This window comes from Urocitellus parryii, chromosome 3 (genome assembly GCF_045843805.1).
Source record: "Urocitellus parryii isolate mUroPar1 chromosome 3, mUroPar1.hap1, whole genome shotgun sequence".
NCBI classification, from domain to species: Eukaryota; Metazoa; Chordata; class Mammalia; order Rodentia; family Sciuridae; genus Urocitellus; species Urocitellus parryii.
In genome coordinates, this window is record NC_135533.1 from 35,331,822 (window position 1) to 35,348,640 (window position 16,819).

The following is a 16,819-nucleotide window of genomic DNA, read 5'->3' on the forward strand; positions in this document are numbered from 1 at the left end:
AGACTAGTAAATCTGTGGAAAGTAGCCACAAAGGAGACTGGGAAAAGGTATCCAGAGAGGTAGAAAGAAAAACCAGGGAAATGTGGCCACTCAGATCAGTGAGGCAAGCATTTTTGAGGGAGAGGCCAACTGTGCCCAATGATGATGATTTTAGGTTAGTTACATCTAGAAAAGTGTCCATTAAATCATGCGACCTGAAGATCAATGGTGATCGTACAATTTTGGTGAAGTGACAGGCCCAATACTCAGATGGAATTGGGTTAGGAATTAATAAGCAGTGAGGAAATGGAGACAGAAAATATTGGGGGGAGGTTTTACTATTAAGAATGTTAAAGAAGGTCTGGAGCTGTGGCTCAGTGGTGGGGCACTTGCCTAGCATGTGTGAGGCACTGGGTTTGATTCTCAGTACCACATATAAATAAATGAATAATAAAGGTCCATTGAGAACTAAAAAAGTATTTTTTTAAAAAAAAAAAAGAAATGTTAAAAAATTAAATTGTAGTCATTAGGCTTGGTGTACAGTTTGTTTTTATGGTCAGATGCAGTTATAAACTAGGAATATACTGAGGAGCAGAATACAGACTATATTTTAAACCCTGTTTCCCTTCTCAGTCAGCGACCTTTGAGTAGTTCATTCCTGGATTGCACAGGAGTTTAAAAATTGGTTAGTTTAAGATGGTGTGATATAATGAAAAATAAACATTTATTCTTTGTCCCAAGTTCCTAACATAAAAGTCCTAAAAACCTGAGAATATCTAGAGTTATGAGTGACTTTTGTATTCTAGTGAAATGATTGGAGATTCAAGATGTGGATTGGTCATCAGAATGACCAAAAACTGATAAGAGAGCTAAATTTTCATCCTAATTCCCACCCTATGTGAGGAGAGAGGGGCTGGAGAGGGCTAATGTACAATAGCCAATGGTTTCATCAATCATTCCTGAAGTATGAGATATCCTCAAAAATCTCTGAACAATGGAGCTCAGAAGGTTTCCAACTTGGTGAACACATTGATGGGCAAGTAGGGGGATATACCTGAAAAGGAAGGGTATGGCATTCCCTAGTTGTATCCTTTATAATAGACCAATAATAGTAAGAAAAGTGACTTTATGAGTTTGGTGACTTCTTCTAGTAAATTGTCAAACATCAGGAGATTGCCATTAGAGCCCCAGATGTATACCAGTTTGGTTAGAAGTACAGGTTGGCTGGGGTTTACCATTAACATCTAAAACTGGGGTTTTATTTGTGAGACTAAGCGCTAAATTTGTGGGATCTGATGCTAACTCCAGGTAAGTACTGTCAGAATTGAATTGAAAAGTTGGGCACAAAGTTGATGTCTGCAGAGAATTGGTGTCAGGAAGAGGAAAGAAAAAACATTCCTCATTTGGTGCTCTAAATGTGTATAAACAGTTCAGGTGATCACACATTATGTTGTATTCATCCTATGTTCCACATTCATAATTTATGAATATCATGTACAATAGATAGGTAAAATGAATTGTCATCTTCAGTGTGCTAGCACAGGGAATTGGTCTTGGGAAACCCAAGGCAAATTGGGAGTCTGAGAATATCTTACTACAAATTGAATTTTAGTAGTTTACTGGTGAATGTGTGGATTTGCTATATAGTAGTGGGAGGGATAATGAATGTGGTGATCAAGAGAGTAGATAGTGAGTTATTTTCAGAGTTGAGGTAGTGACAGAGCTACAGTTCATTAGATAACTTTCGCAGAATCAGGGGCAGTGTTTTTATTATATAATCCTAGTGTTTAACATGGTGCCTGCACAAGTAGGTATTCAATAAGTATTTGATGAATTGCACTAAAATTTCCAAAGGGATGATTTAGTAACCCCAAATTAAGTAAGTTCAGATGTGGAGCTATACAATGGGAAGAATGTCAGGAATAGTGGCTAATAAGCAAATGCAGTTTTGAAGTAGGTAAGGTATAGTGAAAGTGACTTTTCCAGAAGACAGAATAAGTGAAGTGCTCTGACTGAACCTATTTTTTTTTATCCAAAACAGTCCTTTATCATGTCTTATCTTAGGTAGAAAACACCAAGGGAGAATATTTTAGAGGGAATATGCAATAGTGTTCCCCTTTCCAATAACTTGACAGTATGATGGACCGAACAATCAAAAAACCCTCCATATATTGAGGGGAGTAGGTCATTCTCATTAGAGGCTTTTATTGGTAGTACATCAGGTAGGATGGACATTCAACCAGCAAATGGCATCAGTGAGCAATAAACAGACATCCAAATGGGTAGAAGGGCACAGGAAAGAAATTTCAGAACTCCAATAAATTGCAGTTTATTAAGGCAGGACTCAAATATGAGGAGAAAAGCCAGTCAAAGTGTGACTGTGGTCAAGGCAGACTTGATTCTTATTTATACTTCAGGTTTTGTAAAAGACATTGAGGAAACTTAAGAGATGTACAGACTGGCATGCCCCTGCAGCTTTATTATAGTTAATGTAATGTTATGCTATTTAATTGACTAATTTGCTTTATTTAGCATTTATGCATAGCCTACATTTTCATTTAAATTAAAAAAATTCTCTTTGTGAAAAATTCCCATCAGGTGAGCACTGTGTATGTGTATACATACATATGTGTGTTTGTATTATACATATATGTGTGTGTATGTATGTATATATAGTAATGTAATCCCACTTCTTAGTACAGTATTAGCTATTTAATAAAGCCCTCCAGAAGTATTTGTTGAATTGAAATGTTTTCACATTGGGTAGGTAGATTTGACTTTTCTAAATTAAAAAGTTGAAGTAAAATGTAGTCATGTTGTCACTAAAGGAAATGAACTCATTGGAACATGCTGAATCCCATAAATGAATTAATTTTGTTTCATATGGAAATGAATTTAACAGAGATGTTGTAAATACTTCTATATCTTTCTTGGAACACTTGGTTGTAGCCATCTTTATTGGTTTAAGATATTTGTCAAATCTATACCTTCACATTTTATGAAAGTAGAATAAGGCTTCTCTCAACTGACTTGATACATTAAAAGAGAATTGCATGGGTAATATCCCTTTATTACATTCAATGGTCCACGGTACAGGGTAGTTTAAAAACATTCTTTTACAAATGCTGCTATTCAAGAAGGTGCACTAAATAGCATTACTAAAAGTCTTTTGCTGTCTTTCCATTGAAAAAGGCAACTTTTAAAGAAAAGCAAGTACTTGTATTATACAAACTTTGTCAACAATCAAATGACCATATGGGATTTGTTCTTCATGTCCTTCCTTACAATTCATAGTTCTCTCAGTGCCTCACAATGAAAATGGTGGTGCCCCAGGAACCTATACCAGAGCCAACATCTATTATGACATATTCAGTTCCTATATAATGCCTCCTCCTTATTAACATTAATTATGTGGTAAAGGAAATTGGATGATTCATAAAAGCAGAAAGCATTTGGCTTGACCACATTATGCAGCAGTGCAAATAAGAATTCTTAATGCTGTTTAACAAATGACTTTTTCACTCTTCATTAAAGCCCCTTGTTGCCATCCAATCTTGATTTTAGAAATTAAAGCTAACAACCAGATTGAGAGAATCGGGAAAGTGACAGCATGGGGCAAAGACTCAAAGCCACAACTAACAGCATGAAGCAAAGTGAACCTCAAGCTATTGCAGCTCTCAGAGAAGGCTGGGAAGGGGAGGGATGAATTTGCAGGGAAACTCAATTATAGCAACCCTCAGCTATAGGAAAGTACTTGTGAATGTTGACATGAAAGCTTTTCCCTTAATGTTTTAATTAAATACCTAGAAGCCAACGCTTCTTCTCAGTTAGTGTCAGAACACTGCTTCTTGGTGGATAAATGTTTACAGCAAAAGCTCAGCTGAGGGTTTCTACAAACATGACTCTAAGAACTGAGAAGGCTTTTTCTGAGGCACTTGAGATCAAGAAAGCAGTAGTGATTATAAACTAGCAGTACAATAGCAGGACGGTTTAATCCACCCAAATGTCAGTTTCTGGTGTGCACGTTGGCAATCCCACCTTCATCTTCAAACAAAAGGGCACTGGTTAGTCATCTGTTTAATTCTCTAGCTTCAGTGTGTCATTTGGATGTTGAAGGAAAATCCCTTGATTCAGTCTGCCATTTCTGACAGCCTCCCTCTAGACCCCATTAATAAGCCTTTTAGAGAGCGGAATGCAAAGTAGGCAGCAGGCAGTCCACAATCAAAATGGAGATAGGATAGACAGTAGAAATGTCTTCTCTTTGTAAAGATGGTACATAGGTGACCTTGGTTGAAGACAGATATATGTGTACATGTATGTGTGTATATACATATACATTTAATTTAAAAATGGTTTCTTTCAAGATATTAAAGCAACATTTGCTGTGTGGTAGATTTGGGAGGTCATTTGGAATTTGGGAGTTTAGGATAGGATACAGGAAAACTCAAGTGATATTTACAAAATGTGCAAACAATGGCACAGACAGGGAGCCAGGCTGGCTTTGGTCATGCCTGGGGAATATCCTTCAGAAAACAAATATGCCACTCTTTAATGTTAGTTTGAATCTCATTATAAAATTGCAAGTGAAATGAGACACACTTTGCCTCTGAAACAGTGATTCCAGAAGCAATGCAACTATTGTCTAATAAAACAATTGCATTAAAATTGTAAGGTTTAAACCAGCCTTGAAAGCACATCATTGAATTGTGGGGTCTTTCTATGGAAATTTATTCTCCATTTCTAGTTAATTTCTAGTTGACTTTTGTGTGTGTGTGTGTGTCTGAATGTGTGTATATTCTGTGCAGCTTTGTTTCATGTGTCACATGCAAATTGATGTATCAGGTCTCCAGAGAAGCCCCATTCCAAATAACCTTTCCCCAGGCATTGCCAGGTCCGGGAAATATTCCAAAATGCACAATTTCCAGCGATCCATGTTCTATCAGGAGTAGAAAACTTTAAAGGGATCATAACTACAAGATCTCTTGTGGAAGTATTCCATTAAATGGACAAGGTGTTTTATGGTCAGAGATTGGACTGGAATCTGTTGTGCTGATTTCAATGTAATGCCAAGTCTTTTTAAACATTTTTATTGGCACATTAATTATACAGAATACTAGGTTTCAATGTGGCATATTTGTACATGCATGCAATGTACTTTTATTGTGATCAAAGATTAAGAAGCAAGACTGCAAAGATGTGAAGATCATATATTACCAGGGTGATCAGTTTTATTTATAGAGAAGCACCAGGGAAGTCACTTACTTTTTATGCATGTAGTCCTTTAATAAAACACTAATAAAGCTTTTATGTACTTTTATATCTCAGTAAACCATTCAGGCATGCATTTTAGAACACACAAAGGTAAAAATAGCTGTTTTCAGCTAGGAATTTGTTTCTAAGCTATCCTTTAATTAGAATACACATTAACCTAAATTCACTTAGGTAAAATAACAAAACCATATTTTCTAAGAGTATGTGAACAAATGTGCACACAAAATGGGTACTTAAGGATGCCATAGCCTGTATGCAATGCTTAGTAAACAGAGGAGATTAGATCATTTCTGTTAAACAAATCAATTGCATATACCCACGTGTGTGTGTTTGATTGTGTCCTGAGAAATCAATGTATTTTCAAAAGAAAGATATAAAAACAAAGACTACTAATTTCTGTGGACTGCTAAACATCAATTCATGTTTGTCCTATAACTAGGAGTAGTTAACTGGTGCATTTGTTCTGAAGGCTCCCTAAACTGCACCTTGTTGATGCATCTATTCTTTTTAGGACCGTGTTAAAGATGAAACTGGGAAGTCATTTATGCATGTCCTATCACATTTTCATGATAGATTCTATAAATATATTTTGCTGGTAGTTCCAATGGCAATGTTTTTCTTATTAATTTTCATCTCAGGCTTTAGAGTTTTGAAAACCTGCTTATTTCATTAGAAAATTCACTTGGTAGAATTATTTATAGGTTCAGAGGAATTTGGTTGCTATATAATGTTTAATACAACTCAAGAAAAGCATCCTGCCTTTTTATTGTGTGCAACATGATCCAGGTGATAAATAACTAATTTTATTTTTGAACAATATATTATAACTTGTATTACATCTAAAGAAAGCATCATTATGCTTTCAGTGATATCCTTTGTAAAAAATGTATTTCAAAATATCTTAATTTAACTTTCTATTTGAATGTCTAATCCATTACTCAGGGTAGATTCTTTCTTCGCAAAGCCCTTAAGTAATAGGGGGAAAAAATTGACCAGTTGCTGTTACTATAAATCACAGACTTTGCCAATGGAGTGAACTCTGCTGACTCCCAGTGTAAGGCCCAATCTGGGAAGACTGACAGAAGAGAAAGTAAAACTATGAGGGCATCCTACTACCGACAGAGCAACAACTAGAATAGGTAGAGTAAAAGCAGGTGTGCAGCATCATTTTCTATATCTGTAAGTTTAGACTGTATATTGATTGAAACTATTAAAAAATAGTCCTTCTTATGTTCACATATTATTATTATGACTGGGGTATGAAATGTCTTACACCAGTTGTCTTTAAATGAGTGTATATGTAACTGTGGATGTAATGAACTATATTTTGGGGTGTAGGGTACCTGGATATAGATAGGATTGAGGATCATATCTTCCACATTTTAAAATTTTATATGTACCTTTTCCAAAAGTAATCTGAATTAGCAGATATTCCTTATAACTTTTCCAATTCCATCTCTTTTCAGAACCTCCTGTTATGATTTTACAGAAGAAAATGGTAACTCACCAACCCTCCCAAATCTTATTGTGGCATATTCCCAGGGTATAACAATTTCAATGGTACCAAACAAAGGGAACATTCAACAAACCAACCATCTTTTCTACTAATCTACCCACCTGTCCAACTATCTAGCCAATTATCTATGCATCTGCTCAGCTCCCACACATATCTATCTACTTAGGTTTTATTGATCTATCTCATAAAATTAAAAATCAAACTGGGTTTCATGGCAATGATCCTGAGCATGATACTTAAAATAAAAAGAAATTAATTTGTTTCCAATATAAAAGAAGTATGAATTTGAAAAAAAGATATGATTATCTTTGTCATTTAAATTATTAGATATGCATTTTTTCATAAATTGAATAAACCAAATAAACACCTTCAAAATGTTATTAAAAGCATGAACTACACACTCAATAGAATTATGGTTATAAATAAAAAAGGAAACAGTCTTTCAAATTTCTTTTAGGGGTATACAAGCAAATTATTTTATTTTTTTTCACAATCAAGCTTTTGAACACCATTTTTATAAACTGTACTCTCTGACCCTTGCAATAATCTAGGTCAATGGTTTGATTCTCATTATAAAATTGCAAGTGAAATGAGACACAATTTGCCTCTGAAACAGTGATTCCAGAAGCAAATGCAACTATTGTCTAATAAAGCAATCTTAAGAGTAAGCTAACTATTGCTGGGGATGTAGCTCAGTTGGTAGAATGCTTGCCTCTCATGCAGAAGGCCCTGGGTTCAATCTCAGAGCACCCCCCCCCCCAAACACACAAACAAAAGAGTAAACTGACTACTGCCTAGGGACCACATCTCACATCTGGTCATTGGTCTGGTTTTTGTTGTTGTTAAGGGCCTGGAGCTAAGAATACTTTCTACATTTCTAAAAATTTTCATTTCAAATGGCTTCAGAAATACCTATTTGATAACCTCAGTTTTGTCGCTTTGCCTAAGGAGACTAAAATATTTACTAATTAGTCCCTTACAAATTTCCTCACCTGCTGATGTAGCTGCTCATCTTACCTTGAGCTGGTTTTCTTCCATGAATATGCAAACCATAGCCTTTTTTTCATGATCTAAATCTTGCACACCATTGTTTCCTATTTACATCTTAGACGGTTGGTGATAAATTAAATGTTTTTAGTTCTTCCTGTTCTTGTCTTTGCATTTCTTGGTGCTTGCCATTGAGAGTTTATTCACACCCTCTGATAAGTGCACAGGTCAGATAGGCTGTTCAACAGGGTGAGATACCTGTAAGGAAAACTGATACAGAGACAAAAGTCGTTGGGAGACCCAGGATGCAAGCCTAATCCACAAGTGTCAGAGGAGGTCAGAAGACAAGAGGAAAGTTAGAAAATTTTTAGATTATACAACAATTCTAAGAAGGTTTTTGCAAGGGCAATGGGGTGTACTCAGCCAAATAACTTCTCAGTAGAGTCCACTGTCTCTAGGAATGTGTTGGGCCTAGAATCCTGCTGCAATCAGCCATTAGCTGAAAATGCCAGCATTAAGTACAGTATCATCATGAACTGGGTGACAGATTTCAGGGCACAGGGCCTGAAGTTTGGTCAATTAGACTTCCTGCTGTTTACCATATAAGAGACATATTTTCATGGCAGTCATACTTTGTAACAACAGAATAAAGCTAAGCCTTCAGGTTTTTTTTTCTAAAATATATTTGAATCTGAATGTTAATGTGCTTATCTTTCATCATTTTACTCTGCCTTTTATGCCTTTAGAAATTCCTGACAATCCTGAAGAAATAAGATATTTTGCTACATTTGTTTTAGATTGTTTTAAAAGTATTTTATGTTTGGTTTCCACAAGTAAGCATTAAAGGTAGAGAAAGAGATACAGAGGGAGGAGAGAGGAGAGAAGAAGTGGGTAGAGAGTGAGAGAAATGACGACATTATTTTATGTTCTGTTGAGAAAACAATTACCCAAACCATGTAATGAATAGATCCTCCTAGCACTTCTAATTTTATTGTCTACCCAATCAAATAGGAAAAGTTCCGTATATATTTAAATCTGCTTTTTGACTATTTTGTTTCTTTGATTTTTGTCAATCCCTTTTAAAATACCACTGTATCTTATGAAGTTATCTTACAGTTACTATGTATCTTAGAGTTACTCAGAATTTAGGATTTAAAAGGCATTTTTCCTAATTTTTTCTAAAATTTTCACAATTTTCTAAGCTGCTGTTATGTTTTAATTTTATCTTATGGATTTTAGAATCAGTCTATTGAGTTTGTTAAAAATTCTATTGGAAATTTTAATGAAATTACAGTATGCTAATTTTAAGGAAATAGACAATCATTTCTAATTTAGAATATTCCACTCCACACATGATGTGCTCTTATTTTTTTCAGGTTTTATTTGTGCTTTAATAATGTTTCATAATATTTCTATGAATGTCTAATAAATTGTTAGATTTATTTCTGGAGACCTTGTAGATTTTCTTGCTATTGTGAGTGGTATCTATCCAAAAGTCACATTTTCTAATTGGTTACGCTAAAGTATAGAAATTCTATTACTATTTGAATGTAAAACCCAAAATTTATTATACCCATTCCTAAAATGTTATCTGTAGGTGCTCTTCAGTGTTTTATGAGAAAAATCATACAATCTTCAAATAATGAAAGATATATTCATTTTTTTTCCCATAATCCTTACACATCTTATTACTTTTACCTTAATGGTTATACTAGTTAGTATCTCCAAGACACTTTTTAAAGTTAGTTATTCTTATGGAATATTATTTTCTGGTTTTACACAAAGCATCTGTAATATTTTTTCCATTATATTTGTTTGTTTATATGTACTACATTTCAGGTTAAGGCAGATATTTCCCTTGTTAACTTTATCCTTATATTAATGTTTTAGTTCACTTAGGTTTCTACTTTTGATAGTACAGCTGTAATCATGTTTTGTTATACATGGCTGTGATGTGAACACCTAAAAATATGTATGGCACAGACTAGGTCCTCAACAAATCTTTATTAATTATTTATCAAATTTCAACAAAGCAACTTAGAGCTGCTAAGGTAAATTTATTCTATTTATTTATTTATTTATTTATTTATTTATTTATGATGTGGTAGTCTTTAACAACACTAGGCTCTAATTAATTTAATAAGTTAAACCAAATTTGTTGAAATAAAATCTACAAAATTGAGATGTTCACATGACTAAAAATTGTGTGTGTATGTATAAAATTAATGAGTCTTGAGCTTCTCTAGCACTTATGCGATTTTAATTCAACTGCTCTTGCTTACTACATGTACTTTTTAATTACTTTAATATATCTATTATGTGTGATTTAGGATTTCTTGGTTCATCTTTGTAAACATTATTGATATCAAATTGCATTAAAAGATAATATTTTAGATCTTTGCATTTCTGCTCCTAACCAGTTTTTGAAGATGACTAATCCACTTATTTCTTTATGTTCTCATATTTTACATCCCTGAAAATTCTGTCCTCCACCATTACCACACAAGTATTCTAATAGACTTACTTTTTGTCTTTTCATTTGTCTAAACTCTTTACAACATGCATAATTTTGACTGCATATAATTGATGTTCACTTAAATAGCATACCCTTGTGCAGTTTTCCCTTAAAGAAATATGCAAGAATTTATTTGGTACTTTCACTCTGGATTAGAATTGTTTGTTTTTGGATTTTGCTTATAATTCAAATGCATATGGCTGAATTGTTCTCCAAGGTGGCTACTCTCACCAAAGAGACACATCACAGCAGGCTTTCCCTCCCAACATTCCTGCCAAGATTTGGCATTATCCAGTCTAGCCGTTTTATCAATCTAATAGATGTTCTGTGCAAAAATATTCAAATTTACATTTTCACATTACTGATGCTTTTGATCATCCTCATATTTGTTCATTAATTTTGTTGATTTTCTCTTACAGAAGTTGTCCCCTTTTCCCATTTTTCTACTAGAGTTGCTTTTTCTCTTCTTGTTATTTTTATTAGTTCTCATAAATGAACTTCTCTTGTTGACTTTAAATTTGAAAATATATTTTTCTATCCAATTTTGTGATAAATAAAAAAATAATTTTCACATAACTGAATAATCAAATTTTGGTTTCATAAATTTTGCTTTTACTTAACTTGGTCCATATTGGAAGCCAAAAACTATTTCTACATATTCTTGTGTTTATTTTTTACTCTTTATACTTAAGTATTAGTCATATAAAGTTTCTTTATATGTAGTATTAATTCAAGATCCAATTTTCCTTTTCAGTGAGAGTTTGCAGTTTTCCCAATATCATCACAGAATGATGTCTGTTTTCTCCATTGACAATGATGTTTTTAGTTTATATTAACTAGTATTTTTTTTCTATCTTGTATATCAGTCTATCTCTGAGTTTTCTATTCTGATTTATTGATCTGTATCTATAGTTACACTGATACTACGACTTTTTATTATTAGGGACTTCTAAATATATTTTGTCTTCAAACCCTTCATTTTCTAGTTTCTTCAGACATTCATGAACCTTTAATGAATGCATATTATGGCTCACATGTCAAAAAAATTCAACTAAATTTTAATAGGTATTACATTAGATAAATTTACTGGTATCTGGGTAAAATAACAAGATAACAGGAACAAGTTCTGGTGCACTATTGCATACCAAAATTTATACGTATATGCTGAAAGACAAAATCATTAAATCTTCAGTTCCCTTGAATATGATTATTGTGATTTTAAATTAAAACAAATGATTCAGGAAACATAATTTAATTACTATTATTAATAAGATATCCTTAGCATATCATTTTGAGTCAAAGTTTTTGTTTCTATTTTTAAATTCAAACTACTGTCCCACTTACCATAAAACATATGTTCCCTACATACAGAGCTCAGACTCTGGATATTTTGTGTATTCCCCTCAGAATGTGCCTTAACTGTTTTCTCTGCACAACAGGGCTGCAAATTTTCATTCCATTTATGCTTAGCTCATGGCTAACTCATAGCCATGACTTCCTGCTAAAAGCCAAAGATGAATTATAGGTCCTTTGCCAATTGCAGTAGAGAATAGATGACTCTAAGGAATGTTTACCATAATACTAGCATTGTATTACAGGGTCTTGTATTTAGATTTCTAAGGAAAAACATTTGTAACATAATTTGCAACACTTTCTCCCTAGCTCTTGGCATTGCAAAAATGTTTCAACACATATTTTTCTGCTCTTCCTGGAGGCCTTTGTATCACTGCCAAAGTATGGTAATAGTCATTGTCATAGGAATGCTTTTGTGTCCAAAGCACAGACCTCCATTATCAGAAAGTGAACTGTTTGGGAAGATATGTGAATGAGAAAGCAGAAGATGATTCAACAAGTTATACTTACTAACATTGTTTTCTTAAAAAATTGTTTTTTTTCTCCAGTTTTTTGAGACCATTGAAATGAGTATAGAAAATATTTGGCTAAGATCATAAAAGTGCTTCATGACTAATGAGTTTGTAAAGCAATCAAAATCTCCATTAAAGATAAAAAAGTTCTTTAACAAAAATTTTAGCCTAAAATTCAAATTTTATAGTCATCTTTAAGTTTATGTTCATATTTCTCAGTTTTAGCATGATTGATAGTTTGAAACATACTCTGTGGTTGGGGTCAGGGGGTTTCATGCAGATAGTAGGATAGCAAGTAGAACTCTTGGCTTCAGTCTACAGAATGCCAGTAGGACTCTCCTGGCTTCTGTAACAAAAATGTGTCCAAATGTGGCCCAATGTCCCTGTGGAATAGGGAGAAAACTCAGTGCAGTTGAAAACCATTGCTGTAGATCACCAGTCTATTGCATACTAAAACAGAACCATGCAGAGGCATATTAAACCATCTTTATTGTAACATCTCATTTTGTTTCCCTGCCATATCCTTCTTTGGGCTGCTGTTCTTAAGTATAGTGAATTTCCAAATTCCTCTGATGAATTTTCTTTCCCATTTCAGAATGATTATTCCCTACCTTTTTCTCTCTCCCCAGATCTCTCACTTTCATTTCCTCCTTCTCCACTGTCAAGTAATTTAACTTTTTTTTTTCATGGTTGATTCTGCTGTTTTGGGGGGCTATATGTCCTTTTCCATATTCTGTTACAATGAATGTATAGAGAACAGGCTCTCCAGTGAGGTTCTGTGTTAAATCTGCCATCACATTCTTTATAACTCATATCTTATCCTTTCTATCTTTTATATCTTTCATGTTTCTTTTTCCAATAAATTATTCCCAGCAGGACTGAAACTTAATCTGTTATTTTTAACATGTTAAATAAAATGAAACCCAGTCTGTATGTTTATATCCTTTTAAAGTATTTACCCCAAATTGTGCTTTCCTTCTTTCCTTTAGAGTAAGAACTTCTGAATATATTCACTTATACTTTTCTCCTCCTATTTAGACATATGTCTACTTTTCATATATTTATACTTCAATAATTTTTAATTATTTCAATGGTAATTATTTTACTAAATCTGCTCTCATTATATAAATGAATGTGACCTGAGGTGAAACTCAAGAATTACCCTATACCAAGTTCGTTCTCCTATCAATCTACTACTGTTTTAGAATTGCTTCTATTTTAAGTTTCTTTATAATAATAATCCCTCCTGCTTATGAACAGATGGAATGAGTGCACAAAATGATGTGTAATAGGTGCTACAGGAAATCTTACCTGTTTTTCAGTTTTTTCTAGGGCTTCACATATTGATAACGTGTTTAAAAAATATCAATGTAAGATATTTGAGGAGAAAATAGAGGAATTTTTATTCTAAGGACTACTTACTGTATGTGTTATGATTAAAATGTTGTTGGATATTATCATATTGGAATCATAACTCTGTATGCTTTCCTATGTCTTAGCTTTGTTAATAATCCCACATTTTCATAGAAAGTACATTTGAGGTGAATCTAAAATTTCTACCATTCATCACAAACATACATGTATAGTTCTCTCTTTCAAAAAGCTTAATAAATGTGACGACTTATAAAACTTGATAAAATAACAGGGAATTTAAAGAGGATGCTGATTTTCTTATAGCTCTCTTCCTTTCTAATAAAACCCAATAAAACATTTAGTTCCATCATTGTGATCGAATTGCCATATTATTAAAAAACAACAACATTTTTTTTCTCTATGGCATGATCAACTGAGGCTTTCATCCATCTGATCACCCCACCATCCTTGAATGACAGAGTGGTTAAGCAGATGACCTCAGCATATGTGAGGCTTAGCAGAGGCAACCGTAGAGAGCTAGGCTTAAGAAAAATATGGAACTCCTTTTCTGTCCTTGTTTTGCTTCTGGCTGCTCAGAATTCAACTATAATTGAGTAAAGAGACATACTTCTTGTTATTTACAATTATTGTTTTATAATTTATGGGAAAGCTATATTCTCTTTCTAATCAGAACTCTGATTAAAACGGAGTCCACTAATAATATGAGATCTGAGAACTCTGCACATTGCATACTCTAGTCATTTGTTCTGTTGTGTATCAAATCTCCTACAGAGATCATCAAAAAAATCAAGACTATATTTCCAATGATTCTTATTTACTTGCTATAGAAGGACATTAACATCATAACATTTATTTAAATGTATCCTATGTTTATGTAATTTGTAAACAAGAGTGAGAATGATTTACAAATAGTTGTTCAAAGAACACTTGAATCATATCTACCTTAGATGTCTCTCCAGATATTATGAATCAAAAAGGATGGACTCCCAGATTAATCCTATTCCCATGAAAGTTTAAGAGCCACTGCTTTAGGTAACCTTGGTTAAATTTACTATACATGGGCTTCTAATAGTGATAAGGATTTTCTTCTGTTGTATAAAGTAGCTGTCCATTTTCTCCATTATATGTATTATTTCTAGACTGACACAGATCAAACCACACAACATCTACTTCTTTTGACTATACTTTGTGTCAGTGAAGATCACTAGAATGGGAGACATTTTCTGAGAGCAAAGCAGAGTTGAATTATAAAGGCAAATCTAAGAGAATAATACCTAACATATAGAGAGGGGTAAGAGTAGACTCTGTTATTTATTCTAAGATCATGAATTAAGTTTAATTGGACTGGCATTATCTACATCATTTTTCAGAAATAATTTATATATCTGATTTATGTCACTGGGCTAAAGAGGAACTTCATTTTGCATGGGGTTGATAACAGTATGTAGGTTCATGCACCTGGAAGACAGGCAAAGTCTTAACCATATTCCTGGATGATAGTAGAGAGTGTGATTACATTTTTCTGTATCAATCTTTAGAGTTAGGTTCATTTACACTTTGCTAACCTTCCAGCTACTTTTCTTTGACTATCTTTCACCTTGTGGCATTAACAGTTGTCATTTACAATTGTTGTCATTTACAATTATTGTTTTATAATTAGGCCTGTTTCCAGGGACAATATGAAAAGGAAATAAAGATGCATGAGTCTCATCTCTATGGCTCCTGATTTAATTGTTACAATAGAACCTACAGATCTCTGCCTTTTAAAAAAAAATTCATATTTTTTTGATTATTGTTTTCTTTTTGTGCAACCGATACTGAGAAATATTGTATAAAGGTAATTCTTGTGAGATTGAGAAAATTTTTGTTTTGAGAGATGGGAACAGAATTGTCAGGTATATTTTAATTCAGTACTTAAAATAAATTGAATTCAATGTATATGGATGAGAAATAGTGTACCTTTTTGGAATATATTATTAGACCCATGTAAACCTTCTCCTACATGGTGTCTTTCATTTCTTGAAAACATATGAGAGATAAGCAAAGTATAGTTTGCCAGTTACTATTTTTTAAGATAAAAAATTACTTTGATCCTCAAAATATGAGAAATGCATTCTTAGATTATGATTTAAGGTTAACCAGTAAACAAAAAAATGAAAAAAATAAGAAAATCATAGATGGAGAGAGAGTGGAATGAATCTGATATAACTTTTTTATGTACATATATGAATACACCATAGTGAATCTCACCATCAGGTACATACTGGGGGCTTAATTCGAAAAAGATATATTCCATGTTTGTGTAATTACATCAAAATGGATTCTACTGTCATTTATATCTAAAAAGGCCAATAAAATAAAAAAAAGAAAGAAAATCATAGATGGGTTCTGCTGTCAAGGAGAAATTGTCTATTTACAGATTCCAAAGAACATAATAGTAAAAATTAGTTTAAAATATATAAAGAAACCACAGCACTACTTCCAGAAGAAGAGTGGACACAAGGCATGTTGAAGGAATATACAGGATGGAAGCATCATTGTAACTATAGCAGTCTATAAGTATTTAACAGAAAAGATTCATTCAGAGGATGTCCAGGACACATGGTCAGGTTTAGAGTTTCCTCCTCTGTGATGGTAAGGCAGCAGTCAGGACATAGCCTGAAGATATATGGTATGAACAACAAATGCAAAGCTACACAATGTCAGCTATACTTCAGAGAAAATGAGTAACATTTTCAAAAAGAGAAAAAAATTAAAATGTTATTTGGAAGTTGTTTGAAGTATATGCTAAAGTTAATATTAAAAAGGTAGAAAATTACCACTAGTTAAAGGGAAAATTTGATGAATTTAAAAAAATTGAATGTAAAAAAGGAAAATAAAGACATAAATCTCACATCTCTTATTGCTCTTTTTATATGCAGTAACTCACACTTCTTTGAACTAATATGAGCTATACCAGGGAGTCTGGCAACATAAGCCCTCTCAAAATTATATCAAAACTGAATTCTTGGTTCATTGTCAATCTAAAGGAAGCACTATTGTATTGTATATTTAAAGGTCATAAGATACTTTCAATGAAGTTTGTGATTCTTTTTTTGGATGAATGTGATTATGGAAGCAATATGCAGGCAGATGTTTAATATAAAATATCCTTCACATCTCAGAATAAACAACATATGGAGCAAGTAGCCATTTTACATGATATGATGAAAGTGAAAATAGTTCAGAACAGATCTGATCAATTTAGTTTCTCTGTATCACAGCACAATGCCAACCAAGATGTTTCAGCAAATTATAGTTAAAATGGGGGCA